Raw genomic sequence first — 26,031 nt, 5'->3', positions numbered from 1 at the left:
CAGAGACTCTGCCCTATCCCAGTGTGCTGGAGAAACAGTGTGATCAGATCGGGAAGGATCCAGAGACACCTGACAGAGCCATTTGGGAGTCCCAGTCATCTTGTGGAGTGGAGCAGCGTGACAGAGCTGGCTGGCAGCAGGACTCAGAGACGCGGAGCCGAGACTTCCAACTTTCCAGGCCTGGTGTGGTGAGAGGGCGGACGCCCAGAAGTTATTTAACCACTTCCCGACCGCCGCACGACTATATACGTCCTAAGTTTGAACGGGGATATCGTTGTTATGGCAGCAGCTAGCTGCGATAACCCCGGTATCCCCGTTTTCGTGCGGCGGCCAGCTTTCAGATAAAAGTGGTCCCTGCGGCGGATTCGCCGCGAGATCACTTTTATCGGTGGCGGGAGAGGGGCCCCCCCCCCGCCACGATCCGGTGCCCTCCGCCGCTTACCGGAGCCGTCGGTAGCGGCGGAGGCGATCGCGTCCTCTGCCGTTGTGTGTCAGGAGATGAGTGAGGCCAAGATGGCGCTCACTCGTCTCCAAGATACTGCTGGGCGGAAGCGACGTCAAAACGTCACTTCCGTCCACGCCTCTTAAAGGCATATTTTTTCAAATGTCATTTTTCTAAATGACTTTTTTTTTTTTTTTTTTATTGCATTTTAGTGTAAATATGAGATCTGAGGTCTTTTTGACCCCAGATCTCATATTTAAGAGGTCCTGCCATGCTTTTTTCTATTACAAGGGATGTTTACATTCCTTGTAATAGGAATAAAAGTGACACATTTTTTTTTTTTTTAAACAGTGTAAAAATAAATAAAATATTTTAAAATAAATAATAAAAATTAAAAAAAAAAATTTTAAAACCCCCCTGTCCCGACGAGCTCGCGCGCAGAAGCAAACGCATACGCGAGTAGCGCCCGCATATGAAAACGGTGGTCAAACCACACATGTGAGGTATCGCCGCGACTGGTAGAGCGAGAGCAATAATTCTAGCCCTAGACCTCCTCTGTAGCGCAAAATATGCAACCTGTAGAATTTTTTAAACGTCGCCTATGGAGATTTTTGAGGGTAAAAGTTTGACGTAATTCCACGAGCGGGCGGAATTTTCAAGCATGACATGTTGGGTATCAATTTACTTGGCGTAACATTATATTTCACAATATTAAAAAAAATTGGGATAACTTTACTGTTGTTTTATTTTTTTATTCAAAAAAGTGAATTTTTTCCAAAAAAAGTGCGCTTATAAGACCGCTGCGCAAATACGGTGCAAAAAAAAGTATTGCAATGACCGCCATTGTATTCTCTAGGGTGTTAGAAGAAAAACCATATATAATGTTTGGGGGTTCTAAGTAATTTTCTAGCAGAAAAACCTGTTTTAAACATGTAAACACCTAAAATCCAAAACGAGGCTGGTCCTTAAGTGGTTAACGCACTTAATACACTTAGACTCATACCACAGTGTTGCTGAGACCTGCAGTTCCGCAGAGGGGTCCCATTCAAATAGATTGAGTTCAAGCAGGCCTCAAGCCTATACTTTACTAAGAGCTGACACTGTGGTGGTTCAGAGATAACTATACCGGAGGCAGTTATAAGTGTGTGCACCGCAGGAACTGTTCTAGATCATCAGCTTATGTTACTTCTTTGCTTGTTAAACCCTTGGATTACAAACACTGCAGTATAATAGCTAGCAGAAGACCAGAGACTACAACTTTCACTGAGAGGCCTTGTGTTCAGTTACAGTAACAAAGGACCACATCATACCTCAAGGGGAGCTCTTAAGCAAACTGTGCTGTGTTGTGTTTGATAACCTTGCATTAGTGCTTAGTGCAGCGTGCTGGAGGTGGGAAGGTGCCCAGTGTCAAGGCATTATCACTCTGAGCACTAGTCCCACTTCGAGACGGGTCTGTATACATCATTCGTTTAGAGTGTGTTTAATAAGAAATCTTTGACAATAATTTCCCTGTTCTTATTTGTCATCTTATTCAATTGTAAAGGTGCTATTTTAAGCAACAAAATTATCTTGCAATAAACTTGTTCCATTATTTAATTACAATACAGTGTGATTGTTTTACTGTAAGTATGGAACCCGAGGTGTCAGAGGGAAGGGTAGTCCTGAGTGCCCGGGATAGCCAGTGGGAAATAGAACAAATCAGCAGCTCCCAAGGGAGTAGTGCGCTACATATATATATATATATATATATATATATATATATACACAGGCGCACGTGTGAGCTTTGGTTTGAGGTGCACACCCTAATGCAATAGGCTGTGGACGCCTATGTGTTTGGATTTGTGGTGGAAGTGAGACATGCAGATACCTTCTTTGTTAAGGAGACTCTACTGTGCCTTAGTCCACCTCACCACAATTTGTCAACAAGTACCATGGTTATCAAAGAACACGTTATGTAAACTAACAGCAAACAATGAGATCTTTATGAAGTGACAGTGATACAGATTAGTGGAACACCTACTTAGTCCACCTCACCACAATCGGTCAACAAGTACCATGGATATAAAAGAACACAAGTTATGTAAACTAACAGCAAACAATGACATCTTTAGGAAGTGAAAGTGATACAGATCAGTGGAACACTGAAGTTATGGTGCGAAAGTGATGCAAATGACATTTTACTCTGTAATTTACTAGTGCTATAAAATAGATAATATAAGTACATTAAAAGTTCATATAAAATAAAAGAGTATCACTGAACAACAAGTAGTATCTAACATGCACAATATTTTCATCTGTATTCATGTTAAAGTATAAATGTAGTTTGAAGCGGAACTCCAGAAATAATCTTTTTTGCAAACTTACATGGGTCCAGCTTGGCTCTTTGTTGGCATATCTAATAGCTGGAGGGCTGTTGGTGATGCTGGACTGCTGCACCTTTTTACTGCATCCAATCAGAGAACACCTTGCATTCACTGAAAAAAAAAAATACAATGGGGGTTATTTACTAAAGGAAAATCCACTTTGCACTGAAAGTGCACTTGGAAGTAAAGTCGCTGTAGATCCGAGGGGGACATGCAAGGAAAATAAAAAACAGCATTTTAGCTTGCACATGATTGGATGATAAAATCAGCAGAGCTTCCACTCATTTCAGATCTACCCCTCAGATTGAGAGCGACTGAACTTCCAAGTGCACATGCAGTGCAAAGTGGATTTGCCTTTCGTAAATAACCCCCAATGTGTTCACTGAATGGTGGGGGTGTCGAACAAGCAACTCCCAATGTTAAGTTTGCAAAGGGAAAGCTGCTGGAGTAGTACCTGGAAAACCATGACTATCACTGTATGTCACATAGTAGCCTAGACTGCTACTGTGGTTTTCAGCTTCCCCAGCAGCCCTCCAGATATCAGACATGGATACTTACACTAAGCTGAGTTCTTTTAAACAAAATGCAATTATCTTTTTTGTCCTCCTTCCTCATCTAAACTAGCCCACTCTACCCATTTGCATACTAACTCCAATCCAGTGGTCACAGCCTCCGGTGTTGTTGTTTCCAAAGTTTTTTGCGCACTGGTTGCATCTGGCTAATAAACCCTGCATAGACATCCACATTTATCCAGCACTGGTTTATTGGGAGAAATTAAATAGAAGAAACAGGACTGGGGGGAGGGAGTTATAAAAACTGGAGCATGCAAAATCTAGTGCAGCTCTGCATAGAAACCAATCAGCTTCCAGGTTGAAGCTGATTGGCTACCATGCAAAGTTGCACCATATTCTGATTCTTCAGTTTTAGTAAATCTTCCCCAATGTGTCCCAGGACTTCTCCCCCCAAAAATCTCCAGCAGGCGGTATCTGTAGTAGCCCATATACTATAAATTATCTTCCAATTCAGCCATTTTTATTGTAATCTAATGACCATGGGCACCTGTAGGCTTTAGGGTCTTGACTTTAGGTAGATGCCTTATTGATAATGATGGGCTGCGGAGTCCGCTCCAATCCGTGAGCACCTAATAATTTCCATTGGGATTAATAAAGTATTCTGAATCTGAATCTGCTGAATTGAGCTAAACTGAAGGGATGTCAGTTTTTTTACATCCTTTGACATCCTTGCCTGTTCAGTTTGTGCCTGGAGAACACAGGCAGATCCAGGACTACCAGATGTAAACAGATGCCGCTGTCTATTAACATCGGGCTCCCTTCATTCTATCAATTTTAGATCCGGAAAAATGAAAAAGTATGCATGGATGGACTTGGAGGTAGGCCGGTGTTAAAGTGGTTGTATACCCACACAGAATTTTTTTTTATTTTTATTTTTTAAACAAAAAAACCTGTAAGGCAAAGGCATAATGAGCTAGTATGCAGCGCATACTAGCTTATTATGAAATACTCACTTTAGAACGAGGCCTCGGCATCTGATCCCGGTCCACTCCGAGGGAGCTGACATGTTCCCTCATCGTTTCTTTTGGCGCTGTGAGTGCATGCAAAGTGAATATGTCCTAAATCACTGTCCCATCATGCCCTGAGCGGTGACGTCATAAGGGGCGGTCACCGGATGACATCACCCGGTGACCACGCCCCATGCCTATATAAGTCGTTGCGCACACCACATTACAGCGGGAGAGAGCGTTGTGTCAACAGCGGAAGAAGAAAAGAGGGAAGAAGACGACGGAGAAGACCGGGCCATCGCTAGCAAAAGAGCGGGCGAAAGAGCAGAAGGTATCGGAGGAACCCGGCAGAAGATACCGGAGAGCGGGAAAAGAAACGGAGAGCACGGAGAAGAGGTCAGAGAGCGCAGAGAAGAAGGAAGAGACCCCCGAAGTCGGAAGAAGACCCCCGGAGCTGCCTAATAAATTACTTTAAAAACCTGTCTAGTGTGTTTTTTTTTATTGACAATTTTTTTCCTAGGTGAATGGGTAGGGGTACGATGTACCCCATACTCATTAACATAGGGTGGGGGCCGGGATCCGGGAGCCCCCTTATTAAAGGGGGCTCCTGGATTCCGATAAGCCCCCCACCCGCAGACCCCGACAACCAACGGCCAGGGTTGTTGGGAAGAGGCCTTTGTCCTCATCAACATGGGGACAAGGTGCTTTGGGTGGGGGGGGCCGCAGGGCGCCCCTCTGCCCCAAAGCACCCACCGCCTCATGTTGACGGCATGCGGCCTGGTACGGTTCAGGAGGGGGGGCGCTCACTCATCCCCACCCCTTTTCCTGACTGGCCGGGCTGCGTGCTCGGATAAGGGTCTGGTATGAATTTGGGGGGACCCTCACGCCGTTTTTCCGACAAAGGGGGTTCCTCTTAAAATACATACCAGACCTAAGGGCCTGGTATGCTCTTGGAGGGGGAACCCATGCTGGTTTTTTGTTTAAAATTCGGCGCGGAGTTCCCCCTTAAGATTCATACCAAACACAGTGCCTGGTATTGGCGGGGATCCAAGTCGGATCCCTGTTCATTGAAAGTCGGACGTATGTCGGCTTAAAGTCGCAGGGCAAAGTCGGATCCAAAGTAGGACGGCTGTCGTCTCGCACCAGTGTGAACCTGATCTCAAAGAACAACTACATTTGCCATGATCTTTTCCACAACTCATATGAAGTATTGGATAATAAATATTTTATTAACTATTCTCCCACAGATAAAGGAACAGCCAGTACCCCTCATACAGATACGAGACAGCATGTACTAAAACATTTTGGTGGAAATTTCTAAAACTGTAGCACTCAGAATCTGGTGCAGCTGTGCATGGTAGCCAATCAGCTTTTAACTTTAGCTTGTTCAATTAAGCTTTGACAATAAAACCTGGAAGCTGATTGGTTTACATGCACAGCTGCACCAGATTTTGCACTATGCAGTTTTAGTAAGCAACCACCTTTGGGGTTGATTTACTGAAGGCAAATAGACTGTGCACTTTGCAAAGGGCAGTTGCACTCTGCAAGTGCCAGAGCTTAGTAAATGAGGTAACGCTTCACTTTGCACTGAGTATCCAATCACATGCAAGAAAAAAAAAACTGCATTTTTCCTTGCACATGATTGAATGATGGAAGTCAGCATAGCTTCTGCACATTCACTAAGCCGTTCTGCTCTTGGCAAAGTGCAAAGTGCACAGTGTATTTGCTTTTAGTAAATCAATCCTTTTGGTTTGATCACAAAGGTTTCTAATGTTTAGAAAGACTGAAGGAATCTCTTACTTGGCTTGATCCTTATCAGACCACCCCCATCAACTGGTTCATTGGCTTGGAGATGTGCAGCTTTATGCTCTTATTCTCTTTAAAGTAAAGTTTGCCCTTGCAAAAGATATTTTTAGTTTTGGATAGTGCAAGTAAGGACTAGTGTCTCTGTCAGGTTTTTATTTCTGTCTGTGCTTCACTAAGTAGATTTATCTTCCCTATTTATCCTGGATACCACTGTCACTGGAACTGAAAGTAAGGCCCCTTTCACACTTATGCGACTTGTCCTGCGACTTGGGACTGCAAAGTCACATGACAAGTCATACCCCATGATTTTCAATGTGTACCTTTCATATCTGTGCGACTTCAAGTCGCACCAACTTCAACGTAGTCCCTGTACTATTTTGGTCCGACTTCAAATCCCAGCTTCGAACTACTGGGATTTGAAGTTCCATTTTGGTTGTGTGCTGCCAGTTGGACACTGGATCTGCTTGGACTCGTAGCTCTGTATTGGCTGCATACTACTATCTGGATCTCTGAGACTTGTGGTGCTACCCTGACACAAGTGTAATAGTTGCTGGAGATATTTGCACCCCTGGATTCCTATTTTGTGAATCATTTGGAAGTCTGACCCACGCTTATTCATTTATTAATTATGTTTCCTTCATTCTGGTCCCTTCTGCCCTATTCTTTGCTGAAATCACCTTAGTTGACGCTGTCCATATTGGTTCTGCTTAGCCTAAGTGTGCAGTCTCTTTACACTCCTAGTTTGTCAAAAACACAATTATATGCCCATATTGCCCTAAATTATACAGGAAATGTGTAGGAGGACTGAAACAGCTATCAGTACAGGATGCATGTTGTAATGCAGACATTCCTATACTGGTAGCTTATCTGTTTGGTAAGTATATTATAGTCATATTATTGTGGGAATTTTTTCTGTACTGCAGTTATATGTTGTTTGCATGACTGGATCCATTGTGACTTATCTAAGTGGTTATATTTAGCAGGAGGTATGTCTGTTAGGAAAGGTTATTTCTAGTTTGTTCAAGAAAAAAGGGACATTACCTTGTTGGTATTGAACCATTTCATTTCACAGCTCTGTTTGAAAATTTTCAAGAGATATGCTTACAGCCTTACAAATGGTATAGGTATGAGGAAATATACTATAAAAAGCCTTGTTATAGGTATATTTTATGGCTGTGTTTTTATGAACTGCTTTTCTTCTTGAAAGTCCATATAAATATATTTTTAGGCAAACACTGCAGTGATGTTTGAAGGAAAGAGGAAGACATGATTGAAACCTTTAAAGGAGAAGTCCAGCCTGAGCTCGTTTGGCTGGGCTTCTCCTATGGGTCATAGGAATGAAATTCGTTTTTCACTCCTGTGACCAATTTTCAGCAGAGAGTGGGCTGAAGTCCGCTCTCTGCTGACGTCACACAGATCCGTCCAGGCACCGTGTCATCCCCACAATAAAGTCTGGAACCGTCAGGTGCCTGGACCGATACCCATCTCAGCCTCTCAACAAGCTGATGAGAGCCTGAGGCCACACCCCCTCCTCCACAGCTCAGCGCTCCAGTGAGTCGAGCGTAGAGCTGCTGATTGACAGTCAGCAGCTCTTTGTTCGGGAAACTGTGAGAACCAAGCCATCGGCGGTGTTCAGTCGCCCGGTTCTCAGTGCAGAGATGCCGGGGGACAGATGCAGCATCGGACTGATGCTGCATCCACCTAGGTAAGTATGAAATTGCAAAAAACAAACACATACTTCGCTTTTAATATAAAAAGGGGTTGAATACGGTTTAGGAGGACAGTATTTAAATTGATCAACGACCTGGAGGATGGGATAAACAGTTCAATCTCTGTATTTGCAGACGATACTAAGCTAAGCAGTGCAATAACTTCTCCGCAGGATGTGGAAACCTTGCAAAAAGATCTGAATAAATTAATGGGGTGGGCAACTACATGGCAAATGAGGTTCAAAGTAGAAAAATGTAAAATAATGCATTTGGGTGGCAAAAATATGAATGCAATCTATACACTGGGGGGAGAACCTCTGGGGGAATCTAGGATGGAAAAGGACCTGGGGGTCCTAGTAGATGATAGGCTCAGCAATGGCATGCAATGCCAAGCTGCTGCTAACAAAGCAAACAGAATATTGGCATGCATTAAAAAGGGGATCAACTCCAGAGGTAAAACGATAATTCTCCCACTCTACAAGACTCTGGTCCGGCCGCAACTGGAGTATGCTGTCCAGTTCTGGGCACCAGTCCTCAGGAAGGATGTACTGGAAATGGAGCGAGTACAAAGAAGGGCAACAAAGCTAATAAAGCGTCTGGAGGATCTTAGTTATGAGTAAAGGTTGCGAGCACTGAACTTATTCTCTCTGGAGAAGAGACACTTGAGAGGGGTTATGATTTCGATATACAAATACTGTACTGGTGACCCTAAAATAGAAATAAAACTTTTTCGCAGAAGAGAGTTTAACAAGACTCGCAGCCACTCATTAAAATTAGAAGAAAAGAGGTTTAACCTTAAACTACGTAGAGGGTTCTTTACTGTAAGAGCAGCAAGGATGTGGAATTCCCTTCCACAGGCGGTGGTCTCAGCGGTGAGCATCGATAGCTTCAAGAAACTATTAGATAAGCACCTGAATGACCGCAACATACAGGGATATACAATGTAATACTGACACATAATCACACACATAGGTTGGACTTGATGGACTTGTGTCTTTTTTCAACTTCACCTACTATGTAACTATGTAACTATGTATTTTCAATATGAAGCTAACATCAAGAACACAGGGACCTGACCTCAAATTAGCAGGTGGAAAGTTCAAACTTAACCTCAAAAAGTATTATATTACCGAATTTGATGCTTGGAATAGACTTCCAGCAGAGCTAGTGAGTCAGTCAACAGTAAGTGGTTTCAAACAGCTTGGGACAAACATAGATTTATACTCAAACAAAAGAGTTAAAAAACACTTTTGTTTGAGTATAGATCTATTTTTTAAGAGTGCTTTTCATTGATGGAAGCTATAATACATACAGCTTCTATGAATAGAGTAGGATATCAGAAAGAGCAGGAGTATGGGGGAGGAAACAGGAGATGGAATTTTTAAATGAAAAGAGGAGCAGCCACGAGATCAAGGATGGAAGGATGGAAAATACCATCCTTTGTGCCGATTTAAAAAAATATTACTAAACAAAAGCTTTAAACCATAGTTAGCTGTGCCAGGACTGGCTATGGAGCCTTGTTACAGCCTAGAAAGACTTATAAAGCCACAACAGCTACATGTTGTGAATTAACTGCCATGAGCCTGTATACCAGTATTACACAAAATGTTAGAATTTGTTTTGTACCACATGTTACAGGTACAACAGGATAAGTCAAAGAATTTGGAATTTAACGTGTATCCTCACAGGGTGACACTGTGGATACACTAGTAATAATATGCCAATGTCCCGGTATTGATAGAAAAAGATTGGAAATTGCAAAAATGGACTTTATAGGCACACGCATACAATAAAAAATATTTGAATTTTATTTGGATAAGGTTAAAATGTTTATTGTATGCGTGTGCCTATAAAGTCCATTTTTGCAATTTCCAATCTTTTTCCAATCTTTTTCTACAACAGGCTAAGGCTTGAAGTAAAGGCTCTTCATAAAAAGGTTGACCTGCAGAATTATTATGAGAATATTCAGTGAGCATGTTACTTTAGATTTTAGGATAATGACTCAACTCACTTTTTTTTTTGCAGTTTATTGACCTGTCCTGCTTCATACTTCACCAGGGTGGCAGACCCCCATTGCTGTTTCCTGTGAGATTAAAACTCAGTGGGAAATTGTCTTATACTATTATTACAGGTACTTATATAGCGACGTCATATTACACAGCACTATACATATACAGTCAGGTCCATAAATATTGGGACAACAACACAATTCTAATCTTTTTGGCTCTATACACCACCACAATGGATTTGAAATAAAACAAACAAGATGTGCTTTAACTGCAGACTTTCAGCTTTAATTTGAGGGTATTTACATCCAAATCAGGTGAACGGTGTAGGAATTACAACAGTTTGTATATGTGCCTCCCACTTTTTAAGGGACCAAAAGTAATGGGACAATTGGCTGCTCAGCTGTTCCATGGCCAGGTGTGTGTTATTCCCTCATTATCCCATTTATAAGGAGCAGATAAAAGGTCCAGAGTTCATTTCAAGTGTGCTATTTGCATTTGGAATCTGTTGCTGTCAACTCTCAATATGAGATCCAAAGAGCTGTCACTATTAGTGAAGCAAGCCATCATTAGGCTGAAAAAACAAAACAAACCCATCAGAGAGATAGCAAAAACATTAGGTGTGGCCAAATCAACTGTTTGGAACATCCTTGAAAAGAAAGAATGCACCAGTGAGCTCAGCAACACCAAAAGACCCGGAAGACCACGGAAAACAACTGTGGTGGATGACCGAAGAATTCTTTCCCTGGTGAAGAAAACACCCTTCACAACAGTTGGCCAGATCAAGAACACTCTCCAGGAGGTAGGTGTATGTGTGTCAAAGTCAACAATCAAGAGAAGACTTCACCAGAGTGAATACAGAGGGTTCACCACAAGATGTAAACCATTGGTGAGCCTCAAAAACAGGAAGGCCAGATTAGAGCTTACCAAACAACATCTAAAAAAGCCTTCACAGTTCTGGAACAAGAGTTTTTTAAGGGAAAGAAGTAGAATGTTATGCAATGGCCAAGTCAATCACCTGACCTGAATCCGATTGAGCATGCATTTCACTTGCTGAAGACAAAACTGAAGGGAAAATGCCCCAAGAACAAGCAGAAACTGAAGACAGTTGCAGTAGAGGCCTGGCAGAGCATCACCAGGGATGAAACCCAGCATCTGGTGATGTCTATGTGTTCCAGACTTCAGGCTGTAATTGACTGCAAAGGATTTGCAACCAAGTATTAAAAAATGAAAGTTTGATGGATGATTGTTAATCTGTCCCATTACTTTTGGTCCCTTAAAAAGTGGGAGGCATATATACAAACTGTTGTAATTCCTACACCGTTCACCTGATTTGGATGTAAATACCCTCAAATTAAAGCTGAAAGTCTACAGTTAAAGCACATCTTTGTTTGTTTCATTTTAAATCCATTGTGGTGGTGTATAGAGTCAAAAAGATTAGAATTGTGTCGATGTTCCAATATTTATGGACCTGACTGTATACAGTATATTGTACATTCACATCAGTCCCTGCCCTCAAGGAGCTTACAATCTAAGGTCCCCAACTCATTCTTATACATATTAGGGCCAATTTAGACAGGAGACATATAATCTACCAGCATGTCCTTGGAGTGTGGGAGGAAACCCACACAGGCAGAACATGCAAACTTCAGGCAGGTAGTGTCATGGTTGGGATTTGAACTGGCAACTCTAGTGCTGCTAGATGTACGTGCTAACCACTCAGCCTCTGTATTATAAGGCTGAATCTCTTTGGATAAAGATACTGTTACCGATTAGCACAGCTTGCAAAATAAGTAGAGTAAGGGCCCATTTACACCAGAAACTGCAAGCATCTCCACATTTTTAACTTGTTCCTTTGCATGCATTTGATGCATGATTTACATGCAGTTGATGGCTGTTTTTTTTATCTGCATTTGTCCTGTGAGGTCACATCCTTCTTTTTTCTTTCCCTATACTTCTATGTGCTCTGTGATGCATTGCAGTGTGTTTGCATACATTTTTGCAGGTTTGCGGTGTGGAAAAATGCAGCATGCTGTACTTTTCTGCACTGCAATACAATGGTGTGAACTATGCCCAAAGGAAAGCCTGGGTTTTAGACTGTCTATGCAGCTGCAATGCAGTCCAAAATGCACCCAACTGCAGTCAACTGTAGCCAACTGCATCCCACTGTGTTAGGTGTGAAAGGGCCCTTAGGCAACGTGTATATACTGTATATCTAATAAAGGTCTCTACAATTGTTGGAAATATATTAACCACTTGACCACTGGGCACTTAAACCCCCTTCCTAACCAGACCAATTTTCAGCTTTCGGTGCTCTCACAATTTGAATGACAATTACTCAGTCATGCAACAATGTACCCATATGAAATTTTCATCCTTTTTTTCACACAAATAGAGCTTTCTTTTGGTGGTATTTGATCACCTCTGGGTTTTTTTTTTATTTTTTGTGCTATAAATGAAAAAAGACCGAAAATTTTGTAAAAAAATGAATTTTTCTTCATTTCTATTATAACATTTTGCAAATAAGTATTTTTTCTTCATAAATTTGGGCCAAAATTTATGCTGCTACATATCTTTGGAAAAAATAATATTATTTAGTCTGTGTGAAAGTTATAGAGTCTACAAGCTATGGTGCCAATCACTGAAAATTGATCACATCTGATCACACCTGATGTACCGAGCATTTCTTGAGACCCTAACAAGCCAGGCAAGTACAAATACCCACAAAATGACCCCTTTTTGGAAAGTAGACATTTCAAGGTATTTAGTAAGAGGCATGGTGAGTTTTTTGAAGTTGTTATTTTTTCCCACAATTCTTTGCAAAATTAAGATTTTTTTTATTTTTATTTTTTTTCACACCAAATTGTCATTATAACAGGTTATTTCTCTCACATGGCATGTACATTACACAAATGACACCCCAAAATGTATTCTGCTACTCCTCCTGAGTATGGCGATACCACATGTGTGAGACTTTTACAGAGCCTGGCCACATACAGAGGCCCAACATTGAAGTAGCACATTCAGGCGTTCTAGGAGCATAAATTACACATCTAATCTCTCAACCACCTATTACACTTTTGAAGGCCCTGGAGCACCAGGACAATGGAAACGCACACAAAGTGACCCCATTTTGGAAAGCAAACACCCCAACGTATAATCTATGAGGCATAATGAGTCTTTTGAACTGTTCATTTTTTTCCAGAAGTTTTTGGAAAATGTGTAAAAAAAAATGAAAACACATTTTTTTTACACAAAGTTGTCAATTTCGAAGATATTTCCAACATATAGCATGTACATAGCAAAAATTACACCCCAAAAGTTATTCTGCTACTTCTCCTGAGTATGGTGATACCACATGTGTGAGACTTTTACACAGCCTGGCCACATACAGAGGCGCAACATTGAAGTAGCACATTCAGGCGTTCTAGGAGCATAAATTACACTTTTAATCTCCCAACCACCTATTACACTTTTGAAGGCCCCGGAGCACCAGGACAATGGAAACGCACACAAAGTGACCCAGTTTTGGAAAGCAAACACCCCAACGTATAATCTATGAGGCATAATGAGTCTTTTGAACGGTTCATTTTTTTCCAGAAGTTTTTGGAAAATGTGCAAAAAAAATGAAAACGCAGTTTTTTTTTACACAAAGTTGTCCATTTATCAGATATTTCCAACACATAGCATGTACATAGCAAAAATAACACCCCAAAATATATTCTGCTACTCCTCCTGAGTATGCCGATACCACATGTGTGAGACTGTTACACAGCCTGGCCACATACAGAGGCCCAACATTGAAGTAGCACATTCATGCCTTCTAGGAGCATAAATTACACATCTAATCTCTCAACCACCTATTACACTTTTGAAGGCCCTGGAGCACCAGGACAATGGAAACGCCCACAAAGTGACCCCATTTTGGAAAGCAAACACCCCAATGTATAATCTATGAGGCATAATGAGTCTTTTGAACGGTTCATTTTTTTCCAGAAGTTTTTGGAAAATGTGTAAAAAAAATGAAAACACATTTATTTTTTTTTACACAAAGTTGTCCATTTCGAAGATATTTCCAACACATAGCATGTACATAGCAAAAATTACACCCCAAAAGTTATTCTGCTACTTCTCCTGAGTATGGCGATACCACATGTGTGAGACTTTTACACAGCCTGGCCACATACAGAGGCGCAACATTGAAGTAGCACATTCAGGCGTTCTAGGAGCATAAATTACACTTTTAATCTCTCAACCACCTATTACACTTTTGAAGGCCCCGGAGCACCAGGACAATGGAAACGCACACAAAGTGACCCAATTTTGGAAAGCAAACACCCCAACGTATAATCTATGAGGCATAATGAGTCTTTTGAATGGTTCATTTTTTTCCAGAAGTTTTTGGAAAATGTGCAAAAAAAATGAAAACGCATTTTTTTTTTACACAAAGTTGTCCATTTATTAGATATTTCCAACACATAGCTTGTACATAGCAAAAATAACTCCCCAAATTATATTCTGCTACTCCTCCTGAGTATAGCGATACCACATGTGTGAGACTTTTACACAGCCTGGCCACATACAGAGGCCCAACATTGAAGTAGCACATTCAGGCGTTCTAGGAGCATAAATTACACATCTAATCGCTTAACTACCTATTACACTTTTGAAGGCCCTGGAGCACCAGGACAATGAAAACGCCCACAAAGTGACCCCATTTTGGAAAGCAAACACCCCAATATATAATCTATGAGGCATAATGAGTCTTTTGAATGGTTCATTTTTTCCAGAAGTTTTTGGAAAATGTGTAAAAAAAAATGAAAATGCAGTTTTTTTTTTACACAAAGTTGTCCATTTCTAAGATATTTCCAACACATAGCATGTACATAGCAAAAATGACACCCCAAAATATATTCTGCTACTCCTCCTGAGTATGGCGATATCACATGTGTGAGACTTTTACACAGCCTGGCCACATACAGAGGCCCAACATTGAAGTAGCACATTCAGGCATTCTAGGAGCATAAATTACACATCTAATCGCTTAACTACCTATTACACTTTTGAAGGCTCTGGAGCACCAGGACAATGGAAACGCCCACAAAGTGACCCCATTTTGGAAAGCAAACACCCCAATGTATAATCTATGAGGCATAATGAGTCTTTTGAACGGTTCATTTTTTTCCAGAAGTTTTTGGAAAATGTGTAAAAAAAATGAAAACACATTTATTTTTTTTTACACAAAGTTGTCCATTTCGAAGATATTTCCAACACATAGCATGTACATAGCAAAAATTACACCCCAAAAGTTATTCTGCTACTTCTCCTGAGTATGGCGATACCACATGTGTGAGACTTTTACACAGCCTGGCCACATACAGAGGCGCAACATTGAAGTAGCACATTCAGGCGTTCTAGGAGCATAAATTACACTTTTAATCTCTCAACCACCTATTACACTTTTGAAGGCCCCGGAGCACCAGGACAATGGAAACGCACACAAAGTGACCCAATTTTGGAAAGCAAACACCCCAACGTATAATCTATGAGGCATAATGAGTCTTTTGAATGGTTCATTTTTTTCCAGAAGTTTTTGGAAAATGTGCAAAAAAAATGAAAACGCATTTTTTTTTTACACAAAGTTGTCCATTTATTAGATATTTCCAACACATAGCTTGTACATAGCAAAAATAACTCCCCAAATTATATTCTGCTACTCCTCCTGAGTATAGCGATACCACATGTGTGAGACTTTTACACAGCCTGGCCACATACAGAGGCCCAACATTGAAGTAGCACATTCAGGCGTTCTAGGAGCATAAATTACACATCTAATCGCTTAACTACCTATTACACTTTTGAAGGCCCTGGAGCACCAGGACAATGAAAACGCCCACAAAGTGACCCCATTTTGGAAAGCAAACACCCCAATATATAATCTATGAGGCATAATGAGTCTTTTGAATGGTTCATTTTTTCCAGAAGTTTTTGGAAAATGTGTAAAAAAAAATGAAAATGCAGTTTTTTTTTTACACAAAGTTGTCCATTTCTAAGATATTTCCAACACATAGCATGTACATAGCAAAAATGACACCCCAAAATATATTCTGCTACTCCTCCTGAGTATGGCGATATCACATGTGTGAGACTTTTACACAGCCTGGCCACATACAGAGGCCCAACATTGAAGTAGCACATTCAGGCATTCTAGGAGCATAAATTACACATCTAATCGCTTAACTACCTATTACACTTTTGAAGGCTCTGGAGCACCAGGACAATGGAAACGCCCACAAAGTGACCCCATTTTGGAAAGCAAACACCCCAATATATAATCTATGAGGCATAATGAGTCTTTTGAATGGTTCATTTTTTTCCAGAAGTTTTTGGAAAATGTGTAAAAAAAATGAAAACACATTTTTTTTTTACACAAAGTTGTCCATTTCTAAGATATTTCCAACACATAGCATGTACATAGCAAAAATGACACCCCAAAATATATTCTGCTACTCCTCCTGAGTATGGTGATACAACATGTGTGAGACTTTTACACAGCCTGGCCACATACAGAGGCCCAACATTGAAGTAGCATATTCAGGCGTTCTAGGAGCATAAATTACACATCTAATCTCTCAACTACCTATTACACTTTTGAAGGCCCTGGAGCACCAGGACAATAGAAACGCCCACAAAGTGACCCCATTTTGGAAAGCAAACACCCCAATGTATAATCTATGAGGCATAATGAGTCTTTTGAATGGTTCATTTTTTTCCAGAAGTTTTTGGAAAATGTGTAAAAAAAATGAAACCGCATTTTTTTTTTTACACAAAGTTGTCTATTTATCAGATATTTCCAACACATAGCACGTACATAGCAAAAATAACACCCCAAAATATATTCTACTACTCCTCCTGAGTATGGCGATACCACATGTGTGCCAAAATATTGGTCCTGGTAGTAAGCAGGAACATGGTCCTAGTAGCAGGCCAGGAAAGAATGGGGACAGGGGTAGAGGCTTCTCCCACCCAAATATCTTTGAAGCCTCCGAGTCTCCAGATCCTAAATCTGGGAATGAGAAAACTAAAAAATTTGTTTTCTTCATCCAGAAAAACATTTCTGGAGCCCCTCATATATGTGAGACCCCTGTGTTCCCACTAGCATAGCAGGGTAAATGATCAGTCCAAGAGGCAGGCAAAAAACGTGGTCAAACAGTCCAGGGTCAGTTCCAGAGCAGGCAGAGGTAGGTACAATTTAGTGTTAGGCATAAGCTTGGTCGTATAACAAGCTAGGGTCAGTTCCGGAGAAGGCAGAGGTAGGTACAGTTTAGCGTTAGGCAGAAGCTTGGTCATATAACAGGCCAGGGTCAGTTCCGGAGAAGGCAGAGGTATGTACAGTTCAGTGCAGTGGCATAAGGGGTGTGGAGGAAAATGACAGGAAATGAGAATTACGTTTACCATACTTCCCTAATAATGTAGAGAAGTATGGTAACGGCGGAAACATTCACCTATACAGAGGCCTGGTTGAGAAGGACATTGGGGACAATAAAACGTGGTGTCTCTTCTAATTCCTCCTCTGGAGCACACCCGGCATCTCTTCTGAAGTCTGTGGCCTGTTTCACTGGGGGGGATTTTGTCAGGAAAGTGGCGTTCGTGGAGTCTGCTCACGGAATCAGAGCGAATATTTTCTGGTGGGCTTTCGGGGTTGAAAAGGGCGGAGATTACTTGTTCCTGGTAGCGCAGATAGGATACAGGGTTCTCTGTAGATTTTTGGTAAATAACATAAGTGTTATACATGGCCAAACTGAAAAAATAAATGGACACTTTTTTATACCAGTGGCTGGATTTTCTTGTGGGAAGGTAGGGTTCAATCATCTGATCATTGAAGTCCACTCCCCCCATAAACAAATTATAATCGTAAACACAAGCAGGTTTCTGGACTGGGCCGTTTCTTCTTGGGACTTCCACGTAGGTGTCATTATGAATTGTCGTCAGCATGTGGACGTTTCGTCTGTCCCTCCACTTGACAGCCAATAGCTCCTGGTTCCGCAAAGACGCCGTCTCCCTTCGTCGTAGCCTTTCATTGACCAATTTTTGCGGGAAACCCTTTCTATTGGTTCTTACGGTACCACATGCTGGGGTGTCCCTCCGGTGAAGATTGCGGAAGAGGGGAAAACTTGTATAAAAATTATCCACATAAAGGTGGTACCCCTTTCCAAGGAGTGGATAAACAAGCTCCCAGACAACTTGACCCCTGGCTCCAATATATTCTGGACATTCAGGGGGATGCAGTTGTGTGTCCTTCCCTTCGCACACCCGGAAAGCATAAATGTACCCCGTGGCTCGGTCGCAAAGTTTGTACATTTTTACCCCATATCGGGCCCTTTTGCTGGGGATAAATTGTTTGATGCCCAGCCTGCCGGAGAATTTTACAAGGGACTCATCCACGGAAATATTCTGTTCGGGGGTATATAATTGGAGAAATAATTTAAGAGTGGCTGAATTTTGAATAATTTGTCAAATGCTGGGTCATTTCGGGGAGGGCACTGGGTGTTGTCATTGTAGTGGAGGAAGCGCAAAATCATAAGGTATCTTGATCTTGGCATAATCGATGAGAAGAGTGGCATGTGGTGGATGGGGTTAGTTGACCAATATGAGTACATTTCTTTTTTTTTGTGAGTCCCATTGTAAAAGTTAGGCCTAAGAAAATTTTGAATTCCTCTATGGTAAGCTCTCTCCACTCAAAGGGACGGGCAAAACTAGAGCCAGGGTTGCTTACTATGTACTGCTGTGCATAGAGGTTGCACTGGGCCACAATGGACGATAGTAAGTCTTCGGTGAAAATCAAATAAAAAAAAATCAAGCATGACAAAATCATCGGTGTTCACCTGGACACCTGGCTGGGCGTTAAAAGGGGGGATATTTGCTGCTCCGGGAATGAGGGGGAAGCCACAGGGGGTTTTGAAGGGCATAGGGAAGGGTGGCATGGCCTCTATCCTTTTGGGGCTGAGAGCACACCCTACTGGTACCTGGCCTTTGTTGCAGAGGCACTGCGCTTGAGGTGGACGGCACTGCGCTTGAGGTGGACGGCACTGCTCTTGAGGTGGACGGCACTGCTCTTGAGGTGGACAGCACTGCGCTCGAGGTGGTAGTAGGCTGCCAGAACGCCTTCTTTTCAAGGGCACACGTTCCTCTTCCGATTCTGTATCAGACCCGCTGCTTGTCACGGGTTCATAGGCTGAATCCGAATCGGACTGAGACTCAGAGAGCTCCTCGCTGCTCTCATTGGTCATGCTGAGACGCTGGTAGGCCTCCTCGGCCGTAAATAATTTTTTTGCCATACTGGTGAGGTTGATGTGGTGCAGATGAGCACTGATGGGCACAGGTGGCACTGATGGGCACAGGTGGCACTGATGTGCACTGTAGTGGCACTGGTGTGGCTCTGGTGGCACAGAGGTGGCTCTGGTGACACAGAGGTGGCACTGGTGGGCACAGGTGGCACTGGTGGGCACAGGCGACACTGGTGGGCACAGGCGGCACTGATGTGGCACTGCAGTGGTGCAGGTGGCACTGATGGGCACAGGTGGCACTGATGGGCACAGGTGGCACTGATGTGGCACTGGTGTGCACTGTAGTGGCACTGGTGTGGCTCTGGTTGCACTGGTGTGGCTCTGGTGGCACAGAGGTGGCACTGGTGGGCTCAGGCAGCACTGGTGGGCACAGGCAGCACTGATGTGGCACTGCAGTGGCGCAGATGAGCACAAGTGGCACTGATGGGCAGAGGTGGCACTGATGGGGAACTGGTGTGAAACTGGTGTGCACTGTAGTGGCACTGGGGTGGCTCTGGTTGCACTGGTGTGGCTCTGGTGGCACAGAGGTGGCACTGGTGGGCTCAGGCAGCACTGGTGGGCTCAGGCAGCACTGGTGTGGCACAGTGTGGCACTGGTGTGTACTGTAGTATCACTGGAATGGCTCTGGTGGCACAGAGGTGGCACAGGTAGTACAGATGGCACAGATGGCACAGATGTGGCATAGTTGTGGCACTGTTGTGGCACTGTTGGGCACTGGTGTGCACTGGTGTGCACTGTAGTGGCACTGAGGTGGCTCTGGTTGCACTGGTGTGGCTCTGGTGGCACAGAGATAGCACTGGTGGGCTCAGGCGGCACTGGTGGGCTCAGGCAGCACTGGTGGGCACAGGCGGCACTGATGTGGCACTGCAGTGGTGCAGATGAGCACAAGTGGCACTGATGGGCACAGGTGGCACTGATGGGCACAGGTGACACTGGTGTGGCACAGGTGTGGCACTGGTGTGTACTGTAGTATCACTGGTATGGCTCTGGTGGCACAGAGGTGGCACAGGTGGTACAGATGGCACAGATGGCACAGATGTGGCACAGTTGTGGCACTGTTGTGGCACTGTTGGGCACTGCTGTGGCACTGTTGGGCACTGATGTTAAAAAACTCACAGATTGGCACCGTAAAGCTCTCCTCTCCTCTCACGCTGCATCGGTGTGAGGAGAGGAGAGCGGTGAACTCCTGATGACCCTGCTTTCCCTGCTTTGTTGACATTTGTGATCGCTCCGTCATTGGACGAAGCAATCAAATGGTAAAGGGCCGCTGTCATTGGCCCGTGGACCCGGTAAACATGGATGTTCCCGTGTGCGCGCCCCGAATGCTAGAGAATGCTACGTATTCATTTAAAAAAAAAAGAAACTGGAGATTGTCCATAGCAACCAAAAAATGTCCATTTACGTCAAAAGTGCTTTTAGACCAGCTAGAAAACAGCGATAGTAAATTAAAATCACTTGCTGAATTGAGCGATAGTGATTTGTGGGGAAATCCGTCATCAAACACTGAAAGTGACAAAAGCGACAATTCTGCAACTGAGCAAATTTCAGTGTTTTTGATTTGATTACATTATTGAATAATTTTTATTATTATTATATTATTATTTGTTATAATTATTTATAGTTATTTATTATATTATAATTTTTTATTTCGTTTTTCAGACTTTATCATACCCGGGATGTCTACTAGACTCTGGTTTGGACAGATTTAAGCGAGTTATTCCTAAGAATTAAGGGCCTACAATATAAAACGCCAAATTTCCATGCAAAATAATTGTACCGCTTTCAGCATCAAAAATCTGAAATAATCATACCGCCAGGGAGGTTAAATTTCCTTTTCATTCTGGTCTCTGCTGCATTATTCTGTGCTGAAACCCACTTGGTCTACTTAGCCTCAATGTGCTGTCTCTCTGTGCTCATAGTTTGTCAAAAAGGCAATTAAATTGCTGCACTGCCCTAAATTATACAGGAAATATGTAGGAGGACTGGGACAGCTAAAGCCTGGTACACCAGGGCCGACAATCAGCCATTACTGACTGGTTCAACAGAAAGCAGCCGACATGTCCGGCTTCTGTCAAACGGTCATGCTGGAAAAACAGCAGCTGATTGGCATCCGATTAGCACTGGCAGCCAATGGCTGCGTGCGCTGACTGGTGTGTTCTGGCAGGGGGAGTCCCCCTGTCAGAACACAATAGCTCAGCAGGGAGATCACTGTACTAACATTGCATAGTTAGTACAGCAAACTCCTCGCAAGCTCCTCAGCTTTTTTTTTTTTTTTTCAGCCCACTGGGTTGAATTAAAAAAAAAAATGTCAGTGTGTACCAGGCTTAACCTCCCTGGCGGTTTTCCCGAGTGTGGCTCGGGGTTAAAATTCAGTCCCATTAGCGGTAACCCCGAGCCACACTCGGGATCGCATTGCAGGATCCTGGGGCGGCGTTACTTACCTTGTCCCCAGGATCCTGCGATGTCCCCCGCTGTGTCTGCGGGCTCCGTCCTCCTCCGAAGTCTCTCCGTGCCAGGCTCCGTTTCCTGCGAGCGGCGCGACGCACGGGGGCGGAGCCTGGCGGCAAATTAAAAAGAAAGTAAAAATCATAACACATACAGTACTGTAATCTTACAGATTACAGTACTGTATGAAATTATTTCACATCCCTTTTGTCCCCAGTGCTTTGTCCTATGCCCTGCATGCAGTTTTACATGATATACACTGTTCTTTCTGCCTGGAAACTGGAGATTGTCCATAGCAACCAAAAAGTGTCCCTTTACGTCAAAAGTGGCTTTAGACCAGCTAGAAAACAGCGATAGTAAATTAGAACACTTGCAGAATTGAGCGATAGTGAATTGTGGGGAAATTTATTTTATTACTATTTTTTTTATTTTTTTTTTAAATTATTTATTTTTATTTATTATATTATAATTTATGTTTTTGTGTTTCAAACTTTATCATACCCGGGATATCTACTAGACTCTGGTTTGGACAGATTTAAGTGTGTTATTGTTAAGATTTACAGACCTACAATATAAAACGCCAAATTTCCATGCAAAATAATTGTACCGCTTTCAGCACCTAAAATCCGAAATAATCATACCGCCAGGGAGGTTAACAGGAGGTATTTTGTAATGCAGACGTTCCTTTAATGGGAGCTTATCTGTCTGGTAAATGTATTATAGCCATACTATTGCGGGAATTTTTCTGTACTACAGTTGACTGTATATGTTGTTTGGATGACTGGATCCATTGTGACTTATTTATCTTTAAAGTGGTTGTAAATCCTAAAAGAAAAACAAAACTGCAAGACAAAGGCATAATGAGCTAGTATGCATAGCATGAATTACTTTATGTAGAATAGGCTGCGCTGCTAATTGTGAGTGTGATAATGATTAATTAATGTGACCACAACTATGACACCCTTCTGTAGTGAACAACAATAGAAAAAATGCTGACAAACAATGAAAACTAGGATCCCATAGAATTCAATTGATGCAGTCAATCCTTAAGATACAGGAAATCAGAAGCCATAAAATTAGAGAAAAGTCCATACAATGAAAAATTCTTGCTGAAAAAAACCTTCATAATAGAGAAGAAACACCACCAATGTTTAAACGGTGTGAAGCATGCAAAACTGTCATCCTGGGGAGCGTGATGTTTTTAAGAAAAGTCCTTCACCACAAACACATCTGCCCCTTACCAGATCGCTAGATCTCCTGTCACAGAGATCATACGAGCAAGTGGCTGTGTCCCCCAGCCACTGGGTCTCTGTTGGGAATGTTTCTCACAGGTCACCGCTCAGAAGTTCCACAGAATGATGCATAACCGCTCAGATCCCAAAGATAAAAAGAAAAATCTCCATAGTGTAACACAGTAACGTTTATTAAAAAGGAAAATAAGAAATATTTCTCACAGGTCACCGCTCTGATATACTTACCTGAGATCGAAGCCCCTGCAGCGGTCCTTGTTCATCACTCCGGCGGCCAACATCTCCCCGGGGGGTTACTTCCGTGTATCGCAGCTCCGGTGCTGTGATTGGCCGGAGCCGCGATGATGTCACTCCTGCACATGCGGACGGGAGCCGCTGGTAACGGTACAGTACAACCGAAGCAACGGCATGTACGTGTTGTTACTTCAGTTTGCTTAAGTGCGCATGTGCCAATGACATTGGCACATGCAAATACAGGGATATCTCCTAAACCGTGCAGGTTTAGGAGATATCCAGTGTAGCTACAGGTAAGCCTAATTGTAGGCTTGCCTGTAGCATAAAGTGGTTGTAAAGGGTTTAAAAACTAATTAGATTTACCAGGAAGCATATTTATCAGAAAAGGTTATTTACCTTGTCGGCACTGAAGAGTTTTATTTCCCAGCTCTGTTAATAACTTTTCAAGAGATATGCATCAAGCCTTACAAACGGTATAGCTATGAGGAAATATCTTAAAAAGCCTTCGTATTGTACATTTTATAGTTGCCTTTGTCTTATATGTATATTGTTGTCTTTTATGAGTTGCCTTTCTCTTCCAAAGGTCATAAAGTTATATTTGTAGCGCCACCCCCAAAGGAGTCACTTGAGTATATTTGGTTCTGTACTCTGTGGGGGTTATTTACGAAAGGCAAATCCACTTTGCACTACAAGTGCACTGAAAATGCATTTGGAAGTGCTGTTGCTGTAGATCTGAGGGGGACATACAAGAAAAAAAAACAACATTTTAGCTTGTACATGATTGGATGATAAAATCAGCAGAGATTCCCCTCATTTCAGATCTTCCCCTCAGATCTACAGCAACTGAACTTCCAAGTGCACTTGCAGTGCACTTGTAGTTCAAAGTGGATTTGCCTTTCGTAAATAACCCTCTCAACCCCAAGAACAGTCTCACCCCCTCTGCAACACCTATTAGACATTGGGGTTTATTTACAAAAGGCAAATCCACTTTGCACTACAAGTGCAAACTACACGTGCAAAATGCACTTGAAATTGCACTGAAAGTGCACTTGGAAGTGCAGTCGCTGTAAATCTAAGGGGTAGATCTGAAACGTGGGGAAGCTCTGCTGATTTTATCATCCAATCATGTGCAAGCTAAAATGCTGTTTTTTTAATTTTCCCTGCATGTCTCCCTCGGATGTACAGCGACTGCACTTCCAAGTGCACTTTCATTGCAATTTCAAGTGCACTTTGCACTTGTAGTTTGCACTTGTAGTGCAAAGTGGATTTGCCTTTCATAAATAACCCCCAATGTCACTGCAGCACAACAGTAAATAGACACAAATGGTAGTAAACTAAAAATCATCTTTACTAAGCAGCTTTGGTCAAAAAAAAAGAAAAAACAGTGATAATGACACTGATTAAAAAACACTTAAAAACTCTGATATAAGAGTATATCTCAAAGGCACATGCATGTTATAAAATAACACAGTTCAACACTTCAAATTACTGTTAGAGACCACCCTGTCTCCCTGAAATGCTGAAATCATGGGCCCTGACTTTAGAAATGTAACAACATATGCTACAATATTAACTTTAGTATGGAAGGTAGGGTTCCTCCTTAACCGCTTCCGGACCAGCCGCTGCAGTTATACTGCACAGTGGTGAATAACCAAGGGGACAGGAGCTGCACATCGATGAATAGCCACTTCCACAGCATTCAATGGATTATCCAAGACAGGGGGAAAGAAAGAAACTCCAGTAGTGCAGAGATTCCTTTGATGGTTTATTTAACCTCCCTGGCAGTAATCCCGAACATGACTCGGGGTTGATTTTCTCTGCCAGGAGCGGTAACCCCGAGTCACGCTTGGGGGAACATTGCAGAGCTGTCAGCGGTGTCCCCTTACCTTCTCCTGGCGATCCAGTGACGTCCTCCGCTCTGATCGCCGGCGAGATCACCGGCGAGAGATCCGAACGGCATCTGACTTCCTAGTTCCATTCCCTGCGAGGAGCAGCGGCGCATGGGAGCGGAACTGGGCGGGAAAATCAAAAATGACACACACATAAAAGAGGTGATACATTGTAATCTGAGAGGATTACAGTGTATCATCTCAGATCTGACACAAGAATACTGTAAAGTGCCCCTTTTGCCTGCCAATTTCCTGTCATTTGTGCCCATAAAATTTTTTCTAACATGGCATCAAAGTGCCACTTTACTGAAAAAGCGCTTTTGGACCAGTTGAGTGACAGCGACACGGAGTTGCTCGCAGAACTGAGCGATAGGGAGTCGTGGGGAGATTTGTCGTCTGACACTGACACTGATCTGTCAAATGACAACGGTGATGATCCTGCACCTGACCTCAGCGATGTGCGCACCTGGTGCCCAATAGACTGCGATACAGACCAGGTAGCGCCCCCAAGATTCCCCTTCACTGGATCACCTGGGATGAAGGTACATGTTGAGAGTGACAACCCTCTGGCATACCTGCAATTATTTCTTATTGAGGAGGTAATTGAAAAAATTGTCACAGAGACAAATCGCTACCAAGAGCAGCAATCCGCTACGCTGCATGCCAGGTTTTCCAGAAGCAGAAGGTGGGAACCGGTGACCAAGAGGACATCTGGCAGTTTCTGGGACTCATCATTCTTCAGAGGGTGGTGAGGAAACCGCTCCAGAAATGGTACCGGACCACCAATAAGTTACTGGCCACTCCGTTTTTTGGCACCATGATGTCAGAATACCGGTTTTCTCTCATCATGAGGTATTTACACTTCACGAACAATGAAGAATTTGATGAGGCCATGCATCCTGCGCCCAAACTAAAAAAAATCTGGGAGGTATGCCAAATTATTGTGACCACTTTCCAGCGGACCTACGTGCCAGAAATGGATGTCAGCGTGGATGAAAGTTTGATGGCCTAAAAGGGACAC

This window comes from Aquarana catesbeiana, linkage group LG03 (genome assembly GCF_042186555.1).
Source record: "Aquarana catesbeiana isolate 2022-GZ linkage group LG03, ASM4218655v1, whole genome shotgun sequence".
Lineage (NCBI taxonomy): Eukaryota > Metazoa > Chordata > Amphibia > Anura > Ranidae > Aquarana > Aquarana catesbeiana.
The sequence above is the reverse complement of the archived record's forward strand: the minus strand, read 5'-3'. Positions refer to the sequence as shown.